The sequence below is a fragment of the Ostrea edulis genome, chromosome 1 (genome assembly GCF_947568905.1).
Source record: "Ostrea edulis chromosome 1, xbOstEdul1.1, whole genome shotgun sequence".
Taxonomy (NCBI): Eukaryota; Metazoa; Mollusca; class Bivalvia; order Ostreida; family Ostreidae; genus Ostrea; species Ostrea edulis.
This window is the reverse complement of record NC_079164.1, coordinates 90,399,448-90,426,304: the sequence shown is the minus strand read 5'-3', so window position 1 is coordinate 90,426,304 and position 26,857 is coordinate 90,399,448. Positions and strand designations below refer to the sequence as shown.

At 34.1% G+C, this 26,857-nt stretch overlaps 1 long non-coding RNA gene across 3 annotated transcripts; it reads left to right on the top strand.

Moving 5' to 3' along the window:
* Positions 1-14,528: 14,528 nt before the first annotated feature.
* Positions 14,529-25,831, top strand: LOC125675187 (uncharacterized). 3 transcript variants are annotated; one of them, XR_008803105.1, is made up of 4 exons: positions 14,594-14,774; positions 16,668-16,761; positions 17,431-19,125; positions 19,271-25,831. It is a non-coding gene; the product is annotated as an uncharacterized LOC125675187 (long non-coding RNA). The 3 variants fall into 3 exon arrangements; XR_008803104.1 differs by having other exon boundaries at positions 17,431-19,154; positions 19,304-25,831; XR_007370387.2 differs by having other exon boundaries at positions 14,529-14,774; positions 17,431-25,831.
* The last annotated feature ends 1,026 nt before the right edge of the window (positions 25,832-26,857 follow it).

The window sequence follows — 26,857 nt, the reverse complement described above, 5'->3', positions numbered from 1 at the left end:
ACCAAAATTGTAAAATTATTTGCCCAATCGGGGCTTTAAAACTTATTCTGATGGCAAATACCTAATGTACAAACAGCGCGAGCACAGACAGTTTTAAGAGTCCTGTCCCGTTTGATGCTACCAAATTCTTTGGGCACATCCTATTGCACGGACAACTGTATCTACATGTACCTCATAAGCTTCAAGGTGTGTGACCCTGAATACGTAGGGGCTAACGTCTACCTTTAATACCACAAGGTTCGAAGAACCTGTTCCCAAGCATTTCAACCTCGCATGACAAACTGGAAATACATGACAGTGGTGATTATTGATCATAACACGCACTGGACCAATGCGTAGAGGAAGAACAAGGAGAAATTCTAGATGCATAGACTGCAATCATTCAGCCTAAATGGCATGAACAAACTCAATGACTTCTGGCTTAGTTTCCCCATCATATATTTATTATTTAGTGTTCTGTCTGTTTTACACGTTATTCGTCATCTACTTGCTGAAACAACATAATCTTTAGCAGTCAATCTTTTCATATTTATAATACCCATACTTACTACCCTGCTTATTTCTTTACACATAATTACTATACTTCAACACAAGTATTTATTTATCTAATTAATTTTTTTCTATTATTTGTTTAATTATTCATATTTTGTTTTGATTGATTGATTGAGATTTTACGCCGTTTTGGCAATATTTCAGCCATTTTACGGCGGTTAACTAATTCAATTATGTTTGGTTGTGAGGGTTTGAGTTTCCCTTATGGCCCCCAGTGAGCCTACTCTTTTTCGAACATCAGGGAAACGATCTTTTGCGTGCCAAGGTGGTTGCGATCCTTGACACAGGACACCCTTTAACGTCCCATCCGACGGACATGAAAGTAAAAAATACATGTATATAAACAGGTTAAAAAACAAAAAATAATTCGTGTATATAAACAGCTGCATTATAAAAGTTTTCAAATTTTTCTTTTTAAAAGTCGCATTCTTGTAAATATTGTATAATATGATGATTGTCGATATTTGTAAAAAGTTCTTTCATTGATTGCACACTATTAAAAACTCTATTTCGTATGGGCGTAAAATCACTACATTCTAAAAGAATGGGATGTATATAGTTAATGTACAGTTAAAAGATATGCATTCAGGCTGAGGTTCTCTGTTAAGTAGGTATGAATGTGTCAATTTTGAATGTCCAATGCGTATTCTTGAAATAATAACTTCATCTTGGCGTTTCATTACGATGTTACACTTTGTTTTGAATAGAATAAAGTTTCCTTGTGTCACAGATATCCCAATAGATTTGCCTAAGAGAATTAACATATAGTTTTATGAAATATTGAAAATCAGTGTATGGAATTTTGAAGTGTACAATCTCACCTTGAAGTGCATTTTTGGCCGCTTTGGTGTTGCCATGGATACCAATGTGACTTGGGATCCAGCAGAACTCAACTATTTTACCTTGTTTAGTTAAAAGATAGCACCGGTGTAAGCTATCTAAAATATATGGATGATCAATATTCATGTTGTTTATTGACTGAAGACATGATAGGGAGTCTGAGAATATAGTAAAATATTTGTCATTAGAAGTTTGTATGTATTCAAACGCAAGCTGAATAGCCTTTGCTTCGGCGGTATAAATTGTTGCTTCATTTGGAAGACGTGCAGAGAAAACGTCGTTTGTGTGCAGCAGCAGCGACTTTATTTTGGTCTTTTGAACCATCTGTGTAGATATCAATTGCAGTATGTTTGGATTGTTTTATTTCGGATAATATTTGCTTGAAAATGGCGGAATTTGTGTCAGATTTTTGATATTCAGAAAGTGATGTGTCTACTTTGGGTTTTAGTAGTTTCCATGGTGGTATTTCAGAAGGTGATGAGGGTTTTACGATGTCCAATGGTAAGTTAGAATCACATACATGTATATGTTTTTTTTAACTCGTAGACCGATTGATTTTATGCACTTCTTGTTTTCGTCATATAAATGTTCAAACTGCGGATGGAAAACGCAGTTAAATGCAGGATTGTCAAAGTTAGCTTTTAATTTAACAAGATATTGTAATGTAAGTTTTATTCTATGTAGATCGAGGGGTGGTTCGTTTGCCTCAACATATAAACTATCTACAGGAGAGGTTCGGAAAGCTCCTGTGCACAGTCGAAGTCCTTGGTGGTGAACTGCATCGAGGGCTTTGATATAAGATGTTCTTGCAGCACCATATACTATACAGCCGTAGTCTAGTTTAGACCGGATTAGAGAGCGATACAGATGTAGAAGAGCATTTTTATCTGGGCCCCATTTTGTGTTTTCAACAACTTTAATTATATCAAGAGCTTTTGTACATTTTTCTTTGAGCATTGCTATATGAGGAATAAAAGAAAGTTTATTATCAAAAATGACACCTAAAAATTTCAACTCTTTTACGACTTTAATTGGAGTACCATCTAATTGCAATTGAGGATCATCGTGGTGTTTTCGCTTAGAACAGAAATGTATGCATGCAGTTTTAGTTTTGGAAAATTTAAAACCATTTACATCAGCCCAATTTTGGATTTTGTTTAGACACAACTGTAGTTTTCGCTCAATGGAGTTTGTGTTTTTAGATTTATAACAGAGAACAAAGTCATCGACATATAAACTTCCATGGAAGTCGTTTTTAAGAACATCAGCTAGACTGTTTATTTTTAGACTAAATAATGTAACCGATAAAATACTTCCTTGTGGTACGTCCATTTCTTGTTCGAAATTGTCTGAAAATGTAGATCCTAGGCGAACATTGAAATGGCTATCACTTAAAAAATTCTTGATGGAGTTTGGTAAATGCCCTTTAAGGCCTATATTATGAAGATCTTTTAAGATGCCGTATTTCCATGTGGTATCATGCTTTTTCTAAATCAAAAAATATAGAGACGGCATGCTCTTTGTTAACAAAGGCATCTCGAATATAGGTTTCAAGTCTTACTAACTGGTCGATTGTGCTTCGAGTTTTCCTGAAACCGCATTGTATATCAGTTAGAGTGTTATTGGTTTCGAGAAACCATATCAAGCGTTCATTGATCATCCGTTCCATGGTTTTACATACGCAGCTTGTTAAGGCTATTGGTCGATAATTATTAGGATCTGAGTGATCCTTTCCCTGTTTTGGAATAGGAATAATTGTAGCCTGTGACCAGGAAGATGGGAAATTACCACTTTCCCAGATCATGTTAAAAATTTGCAGAAGACATTCTTTGGTAGGTTTAGGAAGATGTTTTATGATTTGATAATGGATCTGATCCGGGCCTACAGCTGTATCATGAGACTCTTCTAGATATTTCAACAACTCATCATAAGTAAACGGTTCGTTATAACACTCATTGGTTTCTGATGTAAAATCTAGAGTTTTTTTGTTCTTCTTTACTTTTGTTTGAAATGAAATTTGGGCTCATGTTGTCTTTTGATGAGTTTTTAGAAATAGTATTAGCTATACTGTTATATATATATCTTTCTTATCTGTGACTATTTGATTTCCTACCTTTAGGTGTTGATAGTTTTTCCCGAAACCTTTTCCTTTTATTTTCCGTATCACATTCCAAACTTTATTTATAGGAGTATGCGAATTTAGATTTGATACAAATGTTTTCCAGGATGTTCGTTTACTTATATTTATGGTTCTACGAGCCTTTGCTCAATATATGCGAAAAATATTAAGATTTAAGGAAGTTGGTGATCTATTGAATAGTCTTTCTGCTTTTTTGCAAGCTTTAATTGCTTCACTGCGTTCTTCTGTAAACCATGGTTTTTGGTAGAATTTGTCGAGGTATTAGGTATGCATTTATTTGCTATTTGAAATAAAGTTTCAGTAAATTTTTGAATGGGGTCTGGATGGTTTTCAAACTTTTCAGCTGCGATATCTTGCAGAAACAGAGCTTCAAAACATGGCCAATCAGCTTTGTCGAGTTTCCAGTTTTTAACAGGATTGTTTTCTGGAGGATTATTTGATTTAACAATAATAGGGAAATGATCGCTTCTGCACAGATCGTCATGTACAGACCAGTTTAAATCCAGTAAGGAGGGATCAACTATACTAATAGCGATTGACGAAGATGAACCATTGCCTGGGTGAAGATACGTGTTAGAGCCGTCGTTTAAAATACAGAGATTGTGGTGAGATATTGCATCTTCCAGTTTGTACCTTTATCTGTTATTTTGTCACTACCCCATAACGGGTTATGGACGTTGAAATCGCCCATAAGTAAGAAAGGGGCTGGGAGTTGTTGTATTAATTCTATAAGTTCCCGAGATTGTAGTTGACAGTTTGGAGGAATATATACAGAACAAAAGGTAATTGTTTTAACAAGGGAATGACGAATTGCTATTGCTTGGAGATTTGTTTTCAAGTTAATTTTGCTATGAATGTAGTTGTTATGGACTGTTATTGAAGAACCACCAGAGGCTCTGTCTGTTTGAGCTTAATGGTTATGCATAGTATGGTTTTTTTAATTTATCTTATTTGTATCTTTCAGATGTGTTTCTTGTAAACATATGGCCACCGGGTTATGGTTCAGAATGAGTAACGATATTTCATTGAAATTTACTTTAAAACCTCGACATTTCCATTGAATAAATGTTGGATGATTCATGATTTTTTGTGTGTTACCGGAGATATCCTCCCATTGTTATTTTTTGGAGAAAGATTCCGGGTTCTTGATGATGCGTGTGATGGAGTATACTCCATTTCTTCTAAAACTCCAAATTTATTATGCATAGCGACGGGATCTTTCGCCCCCTTGGGCACCCGATCGCTATACTGTTTTGGTTTATTTTGTTTACGAAATGAGTTACGTCTCCTAGATGGTTTGCTTTGCATCAAAGTTCTAAACTATTACATATAATATAGCTTCACATCTCCAGGTACTGAATGATTATAATGAACTCTTTTAGAACGAGTTAGGTGGCAGGGAGCAGTTTTCTTTGGTTCTGAAACATGGTAGGGGATACATATCAAAGTCACGCTATTACAAACTAATGCAAAAGCATATTTCTCTTTTATATCAATACTTGTGTTTCATATTGGTGTAGTTAATCCATACGTACAGATGCTGGTGCACAAAACATGCTATGAGCAGGTGCCCCTTTCTCGCTTTGATTTTCTCTCATTTGAGCTAAATCCGCGCCACCCAAACCCCATCAGAGTACCATGCGAGCAGCTTTAAACACTGTGCACAATAATGAACTCTCGTGTCTGCCCTTCTTCCTTTCATGTGGGGTCATCCATCTTCCCTATCAGCTACGACCTTTTGATTTGCTGGACCATGTAGAATCTCATTTGAAGTTTTTCGGCAATTGATCGCTTGTCTTAGTTTCCTATTTTCACCCATCTATATGCTAGGAATCATGGTGACATATATGTTCATATCGATTTTTTTCATTAAGCACTCGGCTACAGTTGACCAGTATCCTAAACGTATTTTAAACGTATAATATTTCAAATTTTGGTTATTTCCATTTTTTAAGAAAGTAGAGAGGGCCTGTAGTGCGAAACCATCCCCTGCTACCTTAACAAACCGCTTAACTATACTGATTAGTTACCCCGTTAATTGTTTATGACTTGATCTAGTGTAACAGTTCATTAGTTCAGTTCAGTCCTGAATCTCGTTCAGAACACGTTTCTTATTGCTCCATGTAACACCCGATAATTTCAATATGTACAAAAGTAAACGTTCTATTTTTTTCTCATTTTTTATAGTTTAGTTTTAGTGATAGTTTGCATTTTTATCTAATCTATATAGTTTCCATTACTATGGAAGTATTCTGTCGTCCTGAAGAAGGGAAGGTCTTCCCGAAAATTTGACTGTTGTTTGTGTCGTTGGTAATTTTTAGTTCTGTGCTCTTCTCTCTCTCTCTCTCTCTCTCTCTCTCTCTCTCTCTCTCTCTCTCTCACACACACACACACACACACACACACACACACACACACACACACACACACACACTTTCTGTTTGCCGCACGTTTTGTTTAATTATGACATAATCCTCAAAATAGAGTAAAGTTGGTTACGTGCTGATATTTCTTCCTCTTCAATTCTTACTGATATATTTAAGGTGTATTGTTCTTACTGTGCCTTCTACTTGTTTTGGAAATCGTTACCCCAATTAAATACACTAGATGTGTTGTATCTATATGACAAGTTTCTTTTAACGACTCCTTTTAGGAAGGTTTGGTAAAACCCTCACATGTGCACTATATTTCAAAAGCGGACATTAGCGTAAATAGTTTAAGCATCTCCATTCGTATCAATAATATAAGTGTGTTTATAAGTATGTATAAGTATGCATTTCCTTTGTTTACAATCAATTATATGTATATTTTGAACTTCCTCATGACTTTTGCGGAAATACCTTGCTTTTCGATTTTTCCCCAGTGTCGAATAGGCAAGCATTCATCTAACAGATTTGAAGATGTTTTATATGCATTTGAGTTCTGTATTCAATGGAATATCATAAGCCCTGAAAATGGGTCGTTTTTTTTTAATAATTAACCGGTTTTGAAAATAAACCACGTATTTCGTACAAATTACTTGAAAACATGCCTGCTTTGATAATAAGTCCTCTCAATTGATTCAACATGCAAGAGCTTTTTCCGCGTATGGTCAGTTTTTAAATCGAAGCAGGCTATTGACAAACACGTTGATGGTGCTGGGGTTCCAACAGTCTCGATTGAAGTGAGCATTTCGCAAATTCTATGGTCGTTATAACGATCTAGTTTGCCAATACAACCTATCATTGGGTCAAATGCTGTCTGACGTGTTTCATACCGATTGATAGGCCGTTCTATATATACTGATATTTACTACGGATAACTCCCGTTTACTAGATATAGGGCTCACGGCGGGTGTGACTGGTTGACGGGATGCTTACTCTTCCTAGACACCTGATCCCACCTCTGGTCTATCCAGGGGTCCGTGTTTACCAACTCTCTAATTTGTATTAATTATAGGAGCTATGAGATTGATCACTGTTCGTTATCTTCACCTTTATAAAAAGAGTATATTCCGAGACGTGTATTATGTGATACTCGCTGCCGTCTGTTTTGGTTGAAATACAACAACTTTTAAAACATTTCACCGCGGCATCAACCTGGTTTTTTTCCCAGACATGCCCCCATGCTTCACCTACCCATTTATCTGAAAACAAAAGTTAATTCCTTTTAGTTGATGCAATTTTGAATTCATTATCAACATCAAGGCATTGTTTCTGAAAACAAAGGTGTGAAAAACTTATAACGAGTTGTATAACAGCCCAGAGAGAACATGCCACACACTGTTCTATTTATAACTGTCTCCCTCAAGCAGTTGACGTACCCACGGGCCATTGTTCAATGAGTATCAGGGTATCCGTGCGACAGTACCTGCTCCCTTTCCTCAAGACAGTTTGTCCCCTTTATCAAATATACTCATCCTTTGTAGCAGGAAGAAACTAAGACTGAATTGATGGATTTAAATGTTTAAAACTTGATTATAATTTCATTTAGAGTTTTGAAATTTTAAATTTTGATACTGTCATTGCAAATTAAATAAGAATCAATTTTACTATATCCCCTCTCTTTACCTATCATTTTGTAATTTTTAATTTATATATCACATTGTTTAACAATTACTTGTAAACTTATTTACTTACTCCAGGCTTTTGAGCCATGTGAAATATTTTCCAGTGGTCTGAACGTTAACACGATGCTCTTTCGTTTGCCCCCAGGTGTTTCTCGACCTTTTCCTCTTCTGATCACACAGGAGGGGTCCAGGATCGGACATGATATATAATGTTGCTCTAATGTTCTTCGATGGTTTGTGTAGTGTTTTTTTTAATTGATTTCTTTATCAACTGGCTTTTGTCAAAAGATGAGCAGATGACTTACGGTTATTAATTTATTTGAACAATATTTTATTATGCATCAACATACACGTAAATGGATTAGAGAAAAGGCATTGACTATATAAGACATCTCCATATAAGTGCATGTACATAGCAAAGATCATAGTGATAGAGAAATGTTTGATTACATGTTTGTGTAATTACAGATGAATGATAACAATGAAACTGTTTTGGTAGCAGCAATATGATATATATTAGTGATATGTTTCAATTTTTAAATAATTTAAAACCTAATGTAGGACTGACAAGAGTAATTTAGGTATGATATCAAGAATTACTATTAAAACAAGAGAAATATATAAACAGGTTGGTTCTGTGGTATTAGAATGAAATTAATTAAACGAATCTATTTGTAGACAAGATGAATTCATGTACAATTCTGAAAAATTGCAACGTTTTGCTGATAATTAAAGTTATTGTCACCATTCAAAATGAGTTATAAAGATGAAGGTAATAATATATGCAGATTATTAAAGCTTTGTATCAGTCTTTATCTTGTATACAATATTTTGGACACTTCAGAAAAAAAGTGAAGTGCTGTTTCAGAGGTATTTTGACACAGGTCAGTTAGGATCTTCCCGAAGAAAGGGATTAAATAAGTCAGCATTAAGATTACTAGCTTTATTTCGCAACTGACATTACAGTATATTTGCTTTACGAATGTCATAGTTGTAATATGTCTTGGGGTTAAGGAGATACTTTACATCATCATAATGGCTTTTTAAAGCATGGATGAAAATAAGAATATCAGCAATATTTGTATATTCATTTCTAATATCATTGCCTAACTGAGTAGTTCATTAGGTTATTACGTCGATTGCTAAAAGAGGAAACATCACGTCGTAGATCACGGGTTCAAGTTCAGCAGGGATTTTAATTTTCTTTTTCAGATAGTTTCTACTAAAACTGTATTTTTGACTAGATAATGTAAATTTAAAAGTTTTCTATTTCAAAATATGTTTGTACATATTCCTCACATTTTATCCATATCAAATTTCGTTGGTGTAGCATTTATCTTTAAAATAATATATACTTTTTATGACACACTTGAAATATGGTAAAGTTGGAAGACTTCGAATATTAAAAGGCAGGTCATTCCACAACTCTTTAGTTGAAGGTATGAAGCTATTCATGAATTATGTTGTTTTTACCAACAGAATATGACATTTTAGGTTGTCCTAATTTCTTTCAAATAGTGGGGAGCTAACTCATGAAATATTTTGTAAAAATAAAACAAGTGGAAGTATTTTTCTTCTGATAGCTAATGTTTCCCATCCAAGCTCATTATATAGTTTTGATTTAGATGAATTTATCCTTAAATATGTTCTAATTGATATTCCGGCTGCTGCAACCTAGCATATCGTTCCTTACATTTATCCGAAACAATATCTGAATATTCAAGGATGGCCCGAACATAAGAAAAATAAATTTTTATTAATGAATATCTTTTCCCTTTATGTTTTAACATTATTAGAATATCTAATCGATTACATGTTTTGGCATGGATATGAAGTATTGTAAAACTAATACGGTACCGATTTTGATGAACCAGATGCGCATTTCGACAAATAATGTCTCTTCAGTGATGCTCAACCGAAATGTTTAAAATCCGAAATAACAATGAAGTTTTAGAGCTATTATAGCCCCAAAAAAAAGCGTGCCAAAAAAAGTGGAGTCAAATTCGTCTAAGGATAAGAGCTATGCGTGAGGGAGATAATCCTTAATTTTGAAATGAATTTCTAAATTTTGTAACAGCAATTAAATATAGATCCGTATTTTCAAGCTAGTAACGAAGTACTTAGCTACTGGGCTGTAGAGACCCTCGGGGACTAACAGTCCACCAGCAGAGGCCTCGACCCAGGGGTCATAATGTAAAACTTATACGGTACCAATTTTGATGCACCAGATGCGCATTTCGACAAATAATGTCACTTCAGTGATGCTCAACCGAAATGTTTGAAATCCGAAATAACAATGAAGTTTTAGAGCTATTATAGCCAAAAACAGCGTGCCAAAAGATGCGTTCTCTAGCTTCCATCACGTTGGAATCTTAACCCCAAATGATTATGGGTTTTAACATTTTTAATAGTTGGACCATGTATCCCAAATTTTATCTTGGTATGGCATACATTTTTCCTATTAAAATCCAAATTGACTATTTTGTTAAGATTAAATTCAATTGCCCATTTATTAGACCACTGATGCATTTTCCAAAATCATTAGTTACTGAATTTGCAGAGTTGATAATGTCATCATTGACAATTTTATAAATAAACGTATCATCTTCAAAGAGTCTTACAGGATTTGTTAAATCTGCAGATATGTCATTAATACATGAAAGGTGAAGATAACGAATAGTGATCAATCTCATAATTCCTTTAAACAATCCAAAATAGATAGTTGGGCAAACACGGACCCCTAGATATATCAGAGGTGCGATCAGGCGCCTAGGAAGAGTAAGCATCCCCTGTTGACCGGTCATGCCCGCCATAGCCTCTATATCTTGTTCAGGTAAGCGGAGTTATTCGATTCAAATACTGATCATACACAGAACAAGCTCTTGCCTATCGAATCAGTTGAGAGATATAAGTACCATATGCAGGTGATAATGGAATTTTGCTACATAAATATGGGAAGTTTACGGTGGAGAAGCTGAAATCATCCCGTTTGTCATAAAGTTGTGTTGTTAGTTTGAAGTTGGTATCTACACTCAATGACATATCCAAGTATGAAGCAGAAATAGACGACTCTGTGGTGTCTTATATTTTGAGTTAACAAGGATATATCGAATCGACATATGAATGAAAATTATTATTGTTAGTAGATAAAACGTCGTCGATATATCTAAATGTCGAATTGAAGGCCACAACAAGAAGTTTTTCCTTCTCAAGTAGAAGTTTTTGAATAAATTCTGCTTCATAAAAAGGTCAGCTAACGAAGGAGCACAATTCGTGCCCATGGGAATTCGAAAAGACTGTTGGAAGACCTGATGACCAAAGATTACAAAGATATTGTCAATTAGAAACTCCAGCATATTTTTATTTCAACTTCAGAGTACTTGGGCGTGGAATTAAAGTGTTGTTTAACAAAGTAATTTTTGGATGACTGATCACTAGATATTAATACTAGTATTTCCGTTTTCCATTTTTGTTGAAGAACCACCTGTCTTTGATGTCAAAAAGTCTGGTCTTTAATCTATCGTGAGGAATGGTCGTGTAAAGGGTTGAAAAGTCATACGTTTTGATGTTGATTTGAGAAAAGTTTTGCGATTTCAAATTTACTAAAAGTTCTTTAGAATTTGTTAGAATCCACATTTGATTTACATCACTGCTGGCATATGTAGTGACACATTGCGTTTAGAGAAAAGATAGGGGCTTGGTAGAACACTTACTCGATCCAGCAATGTATCTTTGTGAGGGTTTTTATGAAGTTTAGGAATCCAGTATAGGTATGGTAACTCATATTCATCCGACCCATTGACAGGGATTCTGGGATGTTAAATATGCCTAAAACAAGCATGGTTTAAAGAATTACATCTCTTGAAAGGACAGAAGTGAAATTAATGTCAAGTGCGTTTATAATGCAGTTGTAATAATGAGCCTTACCAACAAACACAATGTTGTTACAAGCTTTGTCAGCTGGAACCAAATTCCTCATGTATCCTATCTGATTCTTTTATCACTCCTGATTTACTAAACACAAAAGGATAGATGGTACGTACTTTTCTTTTGTTATGTCTAATGCGGGATTTTGATATTCCTCTTATACGTTTAATTCATTCTGACAATGTATGCAGAATTTAACATTTCCCCACTATTTTCTAGGAAGTATAGAATTACCTATTTCATCTGATATGTTTCGGGTGTGTTTATCTCGAGAAAGTCGTATTTCATCAATAACTTTATTTCTTAATAAACGACTGATACTTTTCCCAGTGAACAGGGTTATAACCTAATAGCTTTTCTTTGAATATGGTTTCTTTTCCGCATTCATTTTCTGATGGAGTTGTTTATGAAAAATACTTTATCTCTGGGTCTAACTGTTATTATGTTTGTTTGAATATGCTCTTTAGAAGATGTCTATTTATAGCCACTGTCTTAGTGTATCGCTTCAGTGAGCGTTACTGTTTATACACGGGGACCCTAGAGGCAGAATTTTGCAGGCAAAAAATCACGAAAATGGAGTTGATTTTATTATCAAAATTATAATTATATGATTGTAAACAGTTCTTGAAAAACATTTTCGATAGCATTTTGTGCCATATACACGAAGATAATCCCCAAATACTGGTATGTTATATTTCTCGATTCATAAATATGCATAAGATAACGGCGTTGTAATCGATAATCGGCGCCTTTGAAGTTGCAGTTTTTCTGCCAGCCTTGGATCTGAATGTCCTCCATAGAAGACGACGTGTCCACTGAATGTCCCAATGTGTTTTCACGACATCACACATATTAAAATATTAATGCAATGGATTTAATGTACAGTACTTTTTTCTGGCAAGGTACTATCTAGTTTCCATATATTGAGCAACTGTGAATTGTTTGAATGGGGAGATTTGTTGTTTCAACTTTATTTTTATAATTTTAAAATCATTTCTAATTTGTGGAGTCCTATTAATTGCCGTTGGTCTTTGTTTGGTATTTATGATTGGTTTGTTGGTTTATTCATTTAATTGAGAGTATCACGAACGATGTTTGAACGAATACTCCAACTTACCAAGCCAATCAGATCAAGTCTACATGGCATATTTTTAAAACAATCATTTCGGTGTTTTTGATATTGTAAGCATTACGCAAAGCGACGAGTTTCCTCCAGCAAAAGATAAAGAACCGCTAGTTATGATATTACGATAATTCTGTTTAAGTTGCGTGGATATTCAAATCAATTGGTCAACGTTGATAACGGCGACAATTGCTTTTTCATTCTTATTTTGATTATGTTGAAGAAATGTGCATATGCTTCGTTAATGGTTTCAAAGTTGAATACCACTTCCTCCCAATTAACAGTGTCGAATTCATCATTAAGACTCTTATAATCTGCTCTTTTATAGTTCCTTATCTCCCCTTTATATGCAAATTGTTTCACGATATTTAATTAGACTTCAACTCCTATGATAGAATGAGTACTGCAAAATGGAGGATAGATTAAACTTTCGTTTATCAAACCTGTATCATTAGTAATAATTGGGTATATGCATGTAAATTACGACTATTGCCACAGTTGTCTTCTTTTCGCGGACTTGCTATGACAGATTCTTATTATCAGTGGTTATTGTTTTCAGTTCTTCTGATCGTCAGATTATAGGAATAGTCGTCTGTCCTTTCGTTTTTCAAGTTCGACATTTTCATCTGCACCTCTGTCTATCCTCAACACTGCCAAAGTGGATGACACTATTTCCTCGATCTATGAAATACTATTGCACATACAAATATTTGGTATCATTGAACACAGCTGACACTTTGAATATGCAATATATGAAAGTTGTAGGTAACGAACAGTGATCAATCTAATGACTCTATCAGAAAATATATAGAGAGTTGCGTAAACACGATCCCTTGGAAAACCAGAGGTGGAATCAGGTGCCTAGGAGGAGTAAGCGGATCATCAGATCAAACTAGACGCTTCGCGTCTCGTGTGATATGATGATCCGCACCTGTCAACTCGACGTGATCCGACTCTTCGGATCAAGTTACTGTAGTAATAATATATATGTATTGGCAAGCTAGATTGGTATAACGAGCATATAATTTGGGAAATATTTACTTTAAACGAGACTGTTGAAACCCCTGCACCATCAACTTGTTTGCCAATAGCCTGCCTCGATTTAAAAATTGATCATACGTAGAACAACTTCTTGTCTATCGAATCAGTTGAGAGATATAAACACCATATGTAGGTGATAATGGAATATTGCTACATGAATATGGGAAGTTAGCGATGGAGAAGCTGAAATCATCCTGGTTATAATAAAGTTGAGTCGTTAATTTGCCGTTAATATCTATTTTCAATAAAATATCAAAGTATGAAGCAGAAATGGACGACTCTGTGGTGTCTTTTATTTCGAGTTCACAGGGATATATCAAATCGACAAATGAATAAAAATTAGCATTGTTAATAGAGATAAAATGTTGTCGATATATTTAAATGTCGCATTCAAGGCCACAGGAAGAGATTTTTTCTTCTCACGTAGAGGTTTTTGAAGAAATTATGATATACCATATCATTATTTTTCATTGAACATTATTCATTTACAACATTCCAATGAATTTGAAAATACAGATAGAGAATATATGCATGTAATTATTGGTGTATTACACGTAATACTACATTGACCATAAATAACTTTTAAAATTTGAAAAACAAGTTTTCGACAGGGATTTCATGAGAATTTAGGAACATGTAAATTGGAATATCAGGCAAATGAAGTGCTCATTCATATTATAATGAAGTTTTTTAAAGTATATGTGGAATGCACATAAATTGGTTCAAATGTTACAGCTCTAGGACAAGAGGAGTTGCATGTGAATCATTTCAAAATTATGCACATTTCCGTAAACAGGACATGTGAAACCATTGTCTAGATTGGTGATATAACGAATATTTGCACTTTGTACAAAATTGATTCCACTTATTCTGACATATTCAAGGAAGTGTTTTTAGAGAGCAGTTCCAAATACGAAATATCTTTACAAGTGCGGAAATGAGGTTGGGTTCCTCGTCCGGGTTGATGCTATTTAACTAAACCAATGTCAAAACTTTATTAGACGACTGGAAAGGATGTGTATTGAAAGAATGGTTTGGTCTTTGAACTATTTATTATTATCAGCTAGATTTCCAAAGCTAGAACATTGAAATTAAGGAAAATCGTGAGTATACATTAGGAATTCAGTTTGATTCCGGAATTTGTTCCAAGAAATTAATTTTTAAATATGCGTTATAAAAATCTTATAAGAAATATAATATAGATTATATATTCTTGCACAAACATTTATAAATTATTATTGTAATTCCACGCTCATGTGACGTCATAGGTCTGTGCACGATCTTGAATTAAACTGTGTTTGATAGAAATATATTTTTGTAGTGATTTTATTTAATTGCTATAATGAACAATTTGATAAACTATCTATTACTGAACATGCTTATATACACAATTTTGTTTAAGCTGTTGAAATTAAAATTTCATTTTAACCAGTTTTCATGAATTTTTATTTTGCTGTTTTAGAAAAATGTTTGATTTTCTAATGTTTACATAAGCTTATGTTTATGTACATATGGCATCATTAAAAAGGGTGACAACATATGTTTTATTTTATTATTGACCAAATTAACATAGTTTGTTCAACGTTGAATCCATAATAGTGCAAGCATGGGGTTACAGGTTGTACCTTGATTCTCTCAGAACATGTTGCGCTCTCCTTTACGTTTATAGGAGAAATCTTCTCTTAATTACTAACCCAGCAATAATCTACAAATCCCTCATGAATATCAATCTCACTGAAGGGGTTTGATAGTCAAGATGAGATTAATGCATGATGGATAAAGCGTAGAGGACTTAACTACTAAACTTAACTGTAAAATATTGCCTAATCCTATACTGATAGCCATGATAGATTCGTATAAGCTTCTATGCCTCCATACAGTTCCTCTGCTGAAATCCAGAAGGGTCTAAATCTAACCATATTAGTCTTCATGGCTGTTAATTCTCATTCCTGGAAACTTTCAAACATTAACAAATGTTATGCCTCTGTAAAAGTTAGGCTTTCTGCATTGAATATTTATCTATTTCTGAAAGAGACGTGTACACACTTTGACAGTAATTACGTTAGAATTCTTTTTATTTTCACGATGAAATTGGATATATCAATGTTTATAAATGCGAAAGTTGTCCAGAACGTTCATAGACTGACCGCATAAACACTTGTCCACGAAGTTTACGGATATTGCATACAAACATAAATCTTTACATTTCCAATGTGTTTGCCTTTGACATCTTTACAACTTGTAATGATAGACATTTCTTCGTGAATGCACTACAATCGTGAATAATGCGCGTATGAATCTTGATAAATATAAAAGTAAATTTTAACTGCTGGGACTTCAAACAAAAATGAAAGTAGAATGAAAATATAAGAAATAAATCTCATTTTTAAAAATACGTGAGGGAATGAATTTCGACGCATGTATTCTGTACGTATGCGCTAATCAAAAAATAAAAACACAGGTAACATAAAACATGCTGACTTTTCAAATTTAAAGGATTGTTTTTTAACGCATTTAAGGTAGATATCACAAGACACATGTACATAAAAGATAATAAAATGATTTTTATTCAGAAATGAATTTCCTTTTTTGAAAATACATAAGGGTATGAATTTCAACGCTTCACGCCGGCATACTTCATAAAGCACGTTGGGGGTGAATCGTCAAAGTGAAATTAACGCCCAAACCACTGAAACACTACGATCGGTGTGTAGATTGGAAAGACGTGGCGGCAATGTGCAACAGTAGGCGTGAAAGGACTATATGATATTTCTGTATGCGAGTGCATGAATTACGTACATGTAAATTGGTGTATCTGGAATTTTTCCACATACATGTACTTGGTCGCAGTGTGCACATCTCATTTTAACTTTCTTTTCTAAAGTTCCTTTGGATTCTTGATATACTGTGAATATCGTGCTTGCTCTAGTAGACTGGTAAGATTTAGATTAAGTTTTGAATTTCCATTTTAATATGACAATATTTTTTCTTTGTAGAACATTTTGCATTGTGTTTGTGTGACTGTTCACTGCCAGAGGGACGGGATTTTCATCGTCATGACACCTAGAAGTGGATTCCACCTACACTAAGGTATGTAATATCTGTTTTCGTAACAGGATATTTAGACTAATTATCTTATAATCATGTATGCATCAATATTCAACTAATTAACCTCGAGAAGGAAACACGGAACAGAATTTTGTTCGAAATGTCATATTGAAAACATGATTATTTAGAACTTTTGAATTATGTACACCATATTCCTATCGTTATTGCATTATTTCTTTATCACAGATGATTTAGTCTATCTTCTGTTTCAGTGAATTTTTCACCTTGGGTTGTGTTCGTTTTGATATGGGACATTCTGTATAATTTGTAAACGATTATGCAACGTATTTTATAAATTTGATATGAACTGCATGACTAGAGGCAAACATTTTCAATTGAAATGTTTGTATTTGCCCTCGTCCGACAGACTGGAATAAATCTCACCGCTTGAAAAAGTTTCAACATCTGCATAACACATTCCATTATAGATGTTGGTATGCTGTACATTCCGTAATTCTGGCAGCGTTCCCAAGTATCAAATAAACAAAATGGCTATTCAGAACTTTAATTTAGATTTCAGCACATTTAGCCAAACGAACCAAAAAGAGGGGATTATACTTAACTATATATCAACTCATACTGTTGCATGTAATTATAAACCGGAAAACGACAAACATAGGTCGTATCAAAATAGTATTTATCTCTTTACAGGAAGTTCTTTCGAAGGAAAACAAAAATGAAAGAAGAGGAAATGAGAAGAGTGTATCTTCCGTATCATGGTGATGATGGTGTAGACTTATAGTGCACACTGGCCAGTAGGGACCCTACACAGTGTCATCAGGCACAGAGTATCCTTTTAAGTTTAGCTTTAGTTTTGCATGTTTTCAGTTGATTTGCTTTGAATAGTTTTATTTTCATATTGCCGGAAATAGGAACACTTGAGAACTTATATGGCCGAATGTAACGGGCATATCATGGCGCTTTAGATGTTACTTTTCTTCCTGCATAATGACATTTATTTTATTCATAGCGCCTTCGCAAATTTCTATACAGGGCGCCTTAGAAATGAATGATTGTATTTTAGATGTAATCTTTAACCATTGTATCAATTCAATTTTACTTCTTTATAGTTACCAAGAGAAGTACATGTATGCGCTTGGTTGTCATCGAAGGTGTGACATCTGTAAAGTAATCACGATGCAGATGTTTTGTGAAGAAATAAAAATCTGTCAAAATGCATAGTCGGATATCCACGGTTGATTACGCTTCGTTCTTCTCTACATCATTGGTCCATTCATGACAAATCATTCGTTCTCGTGCAAAATGATTTAAATTTACCGTCCAATCAAATTTATCGATATACATGTAGGAACGAAGCTCCTCTAATTTTAAAGGTAGCATTAGTTTAACCTCGCTTTCACAGCAATATATTGTAACGACAGTCCGTAGAAAAGGACTTACGGATTCGAAAACAAAAATCGTTTTGGTCTTGAGTGGCCGATACAATTATCTCATTATGAATACGAACGAAATGGTATAAATGGACCCACGAATGATGGAGACAGGAACAACGCGTTATCAATGTTGATATCCGGGGATGTTATAATGCTGACCAGATTGATACATCAATCAAGTTTATGAATAAATAATTCAACATTCATACTTTTGTTATTATGAATGATTCTGTGGGGATCTATTGTCAATGGCAACCTTTTATCACATATCATTACTAGATGTAAAGTAAGCGTGACATGTTTCTATAAATATATGACAGTAAACATCAGGCACGCATGCGATCGATTCGAATGACTTTTGTAAAGACTAAAATGCTACGATTGACCATAGATCGATTTGAATGACCACTTTTATATTTAAAGAAAGCCATTGACCACAGGTCTCTTATAAATAGGAACGGTAAAATTTGTGCAACATGTGTTGGGTATCTTGATTTCGCGCCAATCGGTTATTTTCGTGATGTTTGCTAGATAAAGTTAGGGGCATGATATCCACATAACGCGTAAATGCAATAGGTAAATACACAACACATAAGAAACAACACATACACACAAAACATGTAGGGGCCAGGTATAGGACATGTGGAGATTAGTGTTTCTTTTCATGAGAAACTTTTAAGAAGGATGATATTGTATGAGATATATAAGGAAATATGTGTTTGCGAATTCCGCTTTGCACACACATATATATATATACTAATACTTTTTATTATACCCCCCGCAACAAGTTGTGGGGGGTATACTGGAATCGGGTTGTCCGTCTGTCTGTCCGTCTGTAGACGCAATGGTTTCCGGGCTCTAAAGCATTATCCTTTCCACCTACAGTCACCATATCATATATATGGACTACCCATGGGATGAAGATGTTCCCTATCGATTTTGGGGTCAAAAGGTCAATGGTCAAGCGCACGGGACATCGAAGTAGCAATATGGTTTCCGGGCTCTAAAGCGTTATCCTTTCCACCTACAGTCACCATATCATACATATGGACTACCCATGGGATGAAAATATTCCCTATCAAGTTTGGGGTCAAAAGGTCAAAGGTCACGCGCATGGGACATCGAAGTAGCAATATGGTTTCCGGGCTCTAAAGCGTTATCCTTTCCACCTACAATCACCATATCATACATATGGACTACCCATGGGATGAAGATGTTCCCTATCGGTTTTGGGGTCAAAAGGTCAAAGGTCATGCGCACTGTACATCGAAGTAGCAATATGGTTCGGTTTGTCATGCCATTTGTTTTTTACACTCAGAAAAGAGTTAGTTTATACCTATTACCAACACCCTTTGGGAGATTGGGGTAAGCGGGGGGTATTCTTAGTGAGCATTACTCACAGTACCTCTTGTTCAATCAGTGATATTCAATGGTTGTATACTGTGGTTTCATCAATATTCACCAAAAACCAATTTTCTTCGTTTTTGATTACAGTATCTAGTCAAAACAGAAAATAGTGGTAATAAAGTGATAATTCCCTTTAATATCAAATATGATTTTTCTTTAAAATACTTACACATTTATTTACAAATAAAATTATTATTCTGGCATAACAAAGGTGATTGATATCAATAAAATGAAATGAAACTACAGTATACGATGATACTTGCACATTATTTTTGGTCACCTGAGTCTTTCAGGTGACCTATTGCAATTGGTCTGCGTCCGTCGTGTGTTAACAATTGAACATTTTTAACTTCTTCGTAACTGCCAATCTAATTCTTTTCAAATTTAGTATGAGGCATTTTTTAGATAAGGCGGACATAAGTTGTAAATGACATGACTCCTGTACCCCTCGGGCCTTAGGGGCGACGGGGCAAAAACTTCCAAAAGTTTGTAAATTGTAAATTTCATGATCTCAGGGGGAGGGGATTTCGTATCAGGTTGGGGCAAAAATGGTCAGTGATTAAATGTGTTGACAACTGAACATTTTGACATTCTTCTTGAAAATTACCATTGTAATTCTTTTCAAAGTTTGAATAAAGCGCATTTGGGACAAGGGTGACATAAATTGTAAACTTCGGGACTCCTGTACCCATGGGGCCTAAACTGTCAAAAATTTACCAATTTTCAAAACTCTTTTTCTCTGCAACTGCATTATTTTAAGACAAATTGAATAAATAGTGATGTGGAACAAGAAGGCTTGTACTAATATTGTAAATTTCACAATCACTGGGGTAGATGTTCTGACTTCATGGTGGGGCGAAACTTGGTAAATATAGTGTATATTTGTCAAACATTTACATTTTATCTTCTGTAATGCTATTGGTATTAAATTGAAATAAATATTTCGATGGAGTGGGTAGTCATTTACTAAAATTGTAAATTTCATGATCCCTGGAAGTAAATGTTTTGATTCCACTCTGTGTGGGACCAAACTTATACAGTGATTATTGTCTTTATCATTTGAAAGACTTTTTTTGTAAGTTTGCTGATGCAGTATAAAAACTAAATGCATATTTAGGAAAAAGAAAATCAAAATTAGTCATACCGTGTTAACGTTACATATTTGATATGATGTAAATAAAGTTTTTCATCAGTTTAGGCACTTTCGGGGGGCATTTAAGTTTTTTGTAATGCATCTTGTTTTATACTGTTGCTGACTATTAGAATGTAGCTTAGATATTCAGAACAGGATTAGTTTTCTAGATTCATAGTCCTAATAATCAGATGACCGATAAGGCCTGTGGAATTCCTGTTTTATACAGTGACCTATGTGTTATACATTTGATATGACATCGTATAACTGGTCTTGCATTTCTATAAGAGTTCCAAGTAATCTTTTTTGATAAAGAATGTTAATAGAACACTTTGAAATCAGCAATGCACGAGGCAAAAAGAGAGCAAAAGAAAATTAAAAGCATCAACAGTTATACGTTAAAATGGCATGTTGTCCAAAACTAACGGTTGCACGGTGTCTTCTTAATTGTTATATTTTACAGATGGGGACGACTGATAGTAAGTATTGGTATACATATACCTCTTACATGTAAGAGCTGGTCACATACTACATAATCACGTGTTTTCTGCACAAATGCGTCTACTTTCCAAAGGATTAAACTTGATTCAAGAAATGTCTTTCGGATTTTGAGATGATATACGCTATACTTTAGCGCTCAATTCAATGTGACATTGCGTATAGCCTCAAGGTATATCATTCATTTTGAAATCCGAAAGACATTTATATTTAAAATTTCTACTGTATTTTCCTTGTTACATGTACATACAATGTTATGTCGTAATGTTAACTGCACTTTGCGTTGCTAACTCGCATTGTTAAAACAAAAACAATCGCGTTTCACCGTTTCTATTGTGACATCATAATCAATAACGTTGAAAATACCACGTTTTCATTGTGAAATACCGGCTCGATTGATACCAGTTGCTGGTTTTTTGTTGTTGTTTTTTTGTTTTTATTTCTGGCGCAAACATGAAAGTATATGAGAAAATAACCCTCGGTTTGAATTGATAACAATATCAAGGAAAATACAGAAGGAATGTAAATATTGCATTTTGCTTACAACCACATAACAATGTCAAGTATGTATTGAATAACGAATGTTTATACTTCTAATGTGTGGATGCCTTTTCTTACGTTAGATAAAGCTTATCATTGTTAAATAATGACTGAATATGAAAGGAATACATCAAATCAGGATGATAGTTATTTATAATTCGTTATACTACTGTATCAGATAGAGAGTTTATTCACTGTTTGTTCTTCAGGTTCAGTCCTGTACTATTATATCTAATACCTTTAAGTTCTTTACGAAGTACTTCATAGAACCCCTGAATCACTCGGAAAAAGAATTCTGGATTTTGCTTTACTTCACGACCAAATTAAATATTTGTTTTTAAACATACTGGAAGAACCATTCACTAAATGTTGAACTTAAGTATTAAGAAAAAACTCAAAACATTGTTAGAAAGACAATGATGCTTTTTTTCATCTGCACTGTAACCATAGCCTCCCCTCCCTTATGAATTGGTCAAAATGCGCTATGGAAAGCTAGGTTTACCATTTAAAGGTGCGTGGACACGATCTGAGCTGAAAATTTAAAAATTTTACTTTTCCATTTTTCATGTTTACAATACTTAACTAAGGTATTTCTAATAGTCAGCAAAATTTTGAATGTCAGTTGTCGAGTTACATGAGAGATACAGAGCTAACAATTTTTTGTTATGTAAACAATGCTAGTGTCATGTTTGTGTTTACATAGGTTAAATATACTAGTAAAAGTTTAGCTTAAAGCAGGGTGTTTTCTCTCCTGAATTAAGAAGTTAATTCTGAATACAAACAGTTCCCCGTGTTAGTAACGTCTCGTTTTGTTTTAAATTTGATATTTTGTATTAAGCGATCTAAATGTGTACAAAACATGACACAAATTATTAGTAGAACGTATTTTTATTTTATTTTCTGTGAAATCAGAAGATAGACACCTACGCTTTAGGTTTTTCCTTGTAATAAGTATAACATCGAAACGGAAGTATGACAAAACCGCTTGTACGTTTAATGTTATCAGAAATCTTTACACATTTGGCAAAGTGTAGAAATGTTTTAAGATATGTGGTAAGAATAAAATTAAACTCCATGATGGAGTAAACAACGTATGCATTTAGAGCTTTACCTGTCATTTGCAACATCTGAATTTGTTGCATGTTGTAGCTTGCAGGAAAACAAAACTTTTAGGTTAGTCATCTGCGTTCTCTACCAATTTAATGTGTCGCAATGGTCAAGTTTTGTTTTAGAAACTGTCGTGCTATGTACACAATATTATCTATCAGTATTGCGTTGTATCTAACATATTCTGCATTGCAATGGTGGTTGAAATTCTTTCATACTAGAGACAGAGAACGAGAGCAGAGGACTGCTACTTGTCGAGTCGGATTCTCCCGTCAACCTCCATGCAGTCTATCCCACTCGGTGATATGATGTATGCTCAACAATAACACAACTAAATTTCGCTTTCTCATGCACTATGTGAAAAACATATGCTCGTTATAGTAAATCTGTAGTAAATGACAAGCATGGTTATTAATTATTTAATTATGAATAAATAATTTGATCTGATTGTTTGAAATAAATTCATACACTTCAAGCTGCGAAATAAAGTGATTTTATTTTGTAAAAATAACGGAAGTCGTAAATAATTCCAATGGAAATAAAGTAGGTGTTCAACATTATTTTCCATTATGTGCTTGGTAATCAAAAGCAATTTATGAAATATTTTGTCGTGTTAATCATCTTCTGTTTCAGCGAATCTTTTGACTTTGGGAGATGTTTTTATTCTGCCACTGGACGTTGTGAATTGAACAACTTGATATAAATCATGTAAACTTTGTCATATAATACATGTAGAAGGAAAGAGACAAATATTTCTATACGTTAAGGCTAAAATTGAAATGTTTGGTTTCCCTCATCTGACCTCATTCCATCAAAACTTAGTATTCGTCCCTTTTCCAAAACGTGTATTCCTACACGACAGTTAATTTTGAGATTAAATTATTTAATATCTATGCAAAAGCCAGTCGTAAAACTATTCCAAAATTATAAAGGAAAAATAAACTATTGACATTTCTGCCAATAAAGCTATTTGCACAATATTTTAAAGAAAAAAGAAAAGACGAAATTGAATTAAATCCATTGAGAAGTATGCATTTATAAACTAACCTTTGAACCACCAGAGCAGTCTGTAGTCTATCATGACATGACATTTTTGTAGTTTCTTCATTATTCACGGAAAACTAATTAGAGTGAAGTTTCCTCATGAATAAAAAATCATAAGAAACGATATTTACATTACTATGTACCCATGACATTGTAATTCTTTTCATGTTCATGTAATCTTATATCCATGAAAATCTGTTAAACTACCTTATACGCATTTGTTAATGTTTTTTTCCCCAGGAATCCACAGGTATTGTAGATTTGGTAATATTTCATGATAATTTAGTTTCATTGTTTCATCAGCATTCAAGTAGTATATTCCAGAAACGATTTTACATTTTCTGACTGCAATAGTAAGACATTTGTAAATCATAAAACATTATTGGTAAATAAAGGGGGAAATGCATACTGATCTGTGTTAATATTTAAAGGGGAACTATCCATAAAACTATCATTAACAATATCTTTAAGGTAGAATGACACGTTCAATATGAATGGTTGTATGTTATCATCTTAATTTTGTATTTTGCAGGAATGGTCTTAAGAGAGCTGGTCAGAGGCTACACGATTGTTTTCTGCATCAATACGTTTACTTTCCTTGAATTAACTTTATAGCATTTTGCTTACAATTAATTAACAATGATATCAATATACTAAATAACAAATGTGAATAATTTTAATCCTCACGACAGAAAAAGCTTCTCATTAACATGAACTCTAAACTGTTTGATGGTTTAAAACTTTATGAAATTATAATTGAATCATCAGCTCTTTGGTACAGTGTAATTAATGTAAAAATTATAATGGAAAATCTCATTAATTTATTTTTGAATGTTAATACTAGTATCTCATTTACTGATTTAATTCAATGTTTTATTTCAGAGTCCATTCAATATTATTAGTTGATATAAACACCTTTTATTCTATATGAAATACTTCGTTAGATAACCAGTGATTCACTCAGGAGACAATTGTCTTGTTTTATGTCCCAGTCCAGAATGTTTTAGGTACGTAGAGACGTCACTGCCTTAAGGTTTAGTACAACATTTTCTCGCCAGTGCATGGCGCGTAGGGCCGTAACAGTGGGGTTCTGTATCGTGCCAAAGCCTTCCAAAATGTCTTCTACAGGGTCCGTCGCGATAGTCTGGTGGTTAGCGCGCCCGCTAGAAGGCCCGGTTTCTATTCTCTTTCCCTAATGTGTTTAACATAGGTTGTAACTGTTCCTTAGCCAAGCGGCATGCATGAGAAATAAAAATCATGGATCTTTTGATTATAACCTTGAAAATGAAGTACAATATCTAGGTACATGTAGGCTTTGGCACGATACAGAACCCCACTGTTACGGCCCTACGCGCCATGCACTGGTGAGAAAATGTTGTACTAAACCTTAAGGCGGTGACCTCTCTACGTACGTCAATGCATTGTGAATTGAATATGATGTAAAATTTAGAATTTGTATCAAACCAAGGAAACTGCTAAAGTAAGTATTGATAGAGAAAAATGTCGTGTCAGGCTGTGGATAAGGGCGGGTGTTGTGGAAAGCTTATTTTGCCCTTCAGATAAATGTAAAGTTTTTTTTTCTTCATTTAAGTTGATATTTAAGCACAGGAACGCACGCTTTGTGGATGCGCTAACAGAGCACTTCTAACACGTACAACGCCTAAGCTGAAGTATGCTAACCTCTTCAGTCAATTTACTGTTACTATAATCTAATTTCATGGTAAATATTCACAACATATCATAAAGAGCGTTTATTGTAGCCTTATGTATGATGTACTCTAAAATGCTTGAATTGAGAGTACAATTAGTTTAGCTTTCATATAACTCTTATGGGTTAGATACTTGGGTTCACAACTAATGCTTCAAGTTAATAAAGTCATCTCATATCATTATAACAAGCTCATTTCTACTTTATATTGAAACGCGGAAATATTTGATAAACACATTGGGATGAAAAACAAATTTAACCAGCATTAATTTGTAAAACCCGATTGTAAATCATGGTGCATCCTGAATGTATGTCTTAAAAAGAGAAATACAGTTTCTATATTGTGAATAATTAGTATAAAACTGTAAAGTTATTACAAAATGAGAATGTAAAAACAATTTGACAATAAAGCATTCGAAAATGTGTTGTTTTCTTATTCCTAGGCATGTCTTAACTAGGTATTAACGGATAGCGAAGTGTGTGTGTGTGTGATATCCAATGACGCGACGGTTTCTTTTCTTGACTGGATAAGATCAGAATCGCGATTAAGGTTAGGTATTGGATATCCACAAGACGTGTAAAATCAGATATTAAAATCACATTACATTACATGTCACACCTCAGCGAATAAAATCAAAACACTACACATTGCACAATAGGGATTTCACCTGCATTTAACACTTAGGAATTAGAAAGTGATATTACATTGCTGTTTGTTGTTTAACTTCTGCTGTTGATATGTTTAAATTTTGAAAAATGATAAATTATGCAATGAACACATTCTTTGATAAATTTGTCAAGAATGGGAAAATCAACGATCATCATTCCTTCATCCTAATTCAGCAAATTCGATGCTGAAAACATCTGCTCATTTTACAGCTACCTTTGTCACAGTTGACGCTCAAGGGACAGGTGGAAAATTCAAATTTCAATTTTTTATTTTTCTTGAGGAATTTGTTAAATAGACTCTGTTAAAATTGTATAACATTTTTCCCATCGAAAATTTATTTTTTGTTTTACCATTCGAGAAAATTTCATTAACTGTGAGTGAAGTACCGTAAATTAGCGCTTAAGGCCGTAACAGTGAGGGTTCTTTAACGTGTGCCAAAGCATACCGCAACATGGGATATTCGTTTTCAAGGTCATCCGTTAAGTGTTTGGCGAAGGAACAATCACTACTTGTGTTCATGTCTTAAGTTTGACTCGGTTATGGAACGAGCCGAACTCGAGATCACGAAGTGAACAGCT